The sequence below is a fragment of the Tamandua tetradactyla genome, chromosome 1, assembly GCF_023851605.1.
Source record: "Tamandua tetradactyla isolate mTamTet1 chromosome 1, mTamTet1.pri, whole genome shotgun sequence".
Lineage (NCBI taxonomy): Eukaryota > Metazoa > Chordata > Mammalia > Pilosa > Myrmecophagidae > Tamandua > Tamandua tetradactyla.
In genome coordinates this window covers 101,369,771-101,372,678 of record NC_135327.1, presented here as the reverse complement: position 1 = coordinate 101,372,678, position 2,908 = coordinate 101,369,771, and the positions used below count along the sequence as shown (strand labels likewise).

Sequence of the window (2,908 nt, the reverse complement as noted above, 5' to 3'; positions counted from 1 at the left end):
AGAAATAAATTTCATACGGGCAAACCCCAAGATAGAGGGTTTGGCCTATATTTAGTTGTCCCCACTGCTTGCGAGAATATCAGAAATTCTCCAAATGGGGAGGTTGAATTTTTCGTCCTTTCTTCCCAGTCCCTGAGGGGGACCTTGCAAATACTTCTTTATTCACTGCCCAAATTACTCTGGAATATATTGGGGCATCACACTAACCTGGACAAACCAACAAGATCTCATGCCCTATTCAAGATTCCATGTAATTATGGTGTTCAACTAAACTGAACATAAAAGTTAAATTAGGAAATGCGCTACCCAAAATATAAATTTTGCACCAAATAAACATCTTTCTCTTTAGTCTTACACAGAAGTTGAAGTTTTAAAATGTGGCCCATATCAGCCTTTACCTTGTATTCTGATTTATCTAAGTCCTATCCATTCATCTTTCTGCTCAAAGTCTGACCACTTATTCAACTTTTTAAACAGTTCCTACATGTGGTACTGCTGACTTTCACAGTTTCAGAGCTCTAATTCTAAGTCTCAGGTGTCACATAAATACCCAAAATTTCTGAGTACAACCATGTTATAAACAAACAGCTCAGTATCTCAGAATTTAGAAATAACAGTTACAACTCCTGAATATATGTGACTGCTGTAAAAGCTTACAATCTAGGACTCTTTCCAATAGGCCCCAACCTGATAATGCAGATTCTTTCTTTCTTTCTTTCTTTTTTTTACAAGGGCAGGCACCGGGAATTGAACCCGGGTCCTCTGGCATGGCAGGCAAGCATTCCTGCCTGCTGAACCACCGTGGCCCACCCATAACTCAGATTCTTGACTTCAGTTCACTGAGTTTTTTATTTTTTGTATGCTGTATGGCAGGGTCACATTTCATTCTTTTTCCATGTGAGTATCCTGTTATTGTACCACCATTTGTTGAATTGTTTGTTTGTTTGGTTTCTTTGTTTGGGGATGGACCATGAATCGAACCTGTGTCTCCTACATGGCAGGTGAGAATTCTATCACTGACTACCCTCGTACCCCCTCACCGAGCTTTTATATTATAGTTAGTCCATACAATTGAGGCATGATAACATTTGTCTTTCTGTTCCTGACATTTCATTCAACATACGGTCCTTAAGGTTCATACACCTAGTTGCATGCCTCACAACTTCATTCCTTCTTGCGACCGCTCTCCATGGTCTCTTTTCTTTTTTTCTTCTCATTTCTCCATTTATTAGAATAACCCACATTTGCAGAGGCACAAAGCACTTAAGTTTTACAGGACTACAAAGTTAACATGAATCCCAAATAGCCACAGATATTTCCCTTATTCCATTTAAAGAAAAAGCTTCCAAAACATCTGAGGTAGCTTGTTACAAAGAGACCCTGAATATATGGAAATGACATATTTTTAAATGCTTGTATTTCCTGCTGTAATAATGTCTTCTTTCAAAGGAATCCATCATAAAAAGAATTGAAACATGCAAGGTCATGATGCAAATGCTTTGGAGACATAGTGAAATTAATCTGCACAACATGAAAAAAGATGTAATGTGTGTAGAAGTTTTGCAGAGTGATTGAGCCATTTGGGCTTTCATGGCTTGTGCTGTTCATTCTGGTGCTGTCTGATTTTTCCAAGAGGTTATTCAGTTGGAAACAAAGTAATCAGATCTGTCTATTCCATGATGGCAGGGCTTCTTGTGTTTCAAAATGAACTATTCCATCAATTTGATCAATAAATCCATCCATATGTCCTTCTGTTATCATTTGAGATGCTATCTTTTCTGCCTTAGCTGCAGGGATCTCTAAAAGATCTCCAAGTTCTTCAAAAGTAATATTATTATATAATTTGCTTGCAGACAACAAATTATGTTCAATAACTGCTCTGTCCAAGATGCCGGAGCCTGCTGATCCTGAGATGGTAAGGTGCAAATCATGTTTTAAGGCCTCTACTCTTTCATTTTCATGGCTGTTGTCTTGTAAAAGAGTGCATTGTATCTTTGCACAGCCTCAGTGAATTTTCTTCCATAACCAAGAACACAAGCACAGCACACCTTATAATGTATTTGTAACTTTCATTGGTTGATGCATTCTGAAGCAATAATGCTCGATTTTTACGTAAGCCTCTGCCTGGACTGGATCATCATCCTCCAGATATAGTCTAGCAATCTTCAGGTAAGGCTCCAGTTTATAACCTACATTGTACTGCTTTTGGCCTGTTTCCAAAGGAATTCCCACCACCATTTGGGTTGCATTTCTCCAGCCTTCTTCTTTCTTATATATGGATGCAAGATGCTGTCTTATTGAAGCAACCAGCTCCTCAAATGAAATGACTCCAGTCTGAGTCTTTTCCAAGGTGAAATGATAGATTTCTTTGGCTGTGTTGCCTGGCAGGTTAGGGAGATGTGTGCAGAAATCCTTCAGCTACTGTTGAAAGATCATGAGGCTGGAATTCTCATTTACCATTGCTTCCATGAAGGCTTTCAAAGCTTTAGTTGTTCTGCCCCAGATAACTGAATGGCCTCTTCCAAAATCTGAGGATACAGTAATGGTCAACAAGATGAATGGGCCAATTCTCCCTCAAAAGAGGAACACAACAAGTTCCCTGCCAGATCTTTATGAGAGCTGCTAGAATTCAGGAGCTGAGTCAAATCCTGCCACATGGCTGCCGCCATCTTTCTTCTGCCTCCATGGCTTCTGATGAGAAATCAGCACTTGATCTAATTGGTACTCCTTTCTACATAACATGTTGCTTTTCTCTTGCAGCTCTCAGAACTCCCTCTTTGTCCTTTGTATTCGACGGTTTGACCAGTGTGTGTCGAGGCACAGTCTATTCAAGTTCGCCTTGTTTGATGTTCTCTGGGCTTCTTGGATGTGCATATCCACATCTTTTGCTAAATTTAGGAAGTTTTCT

At 39.5% G+C, this 2,908-nt stretch overlaps 1 pseudogene; it reads right to left on the bottom strand.

Annotated features, from left to right (window-relative positions):
• Positions 1–1,640: 1,640 nt before the first annotated feature.
• LOC143681090 (COP9 signalosome complex subunit 4 pseudogene) lies at positions 1,641–2,669 on the bottom strand (annotated as a pseudogene).
• Positions 2,670–2,908: the final 239 nt, after the last annotated feature.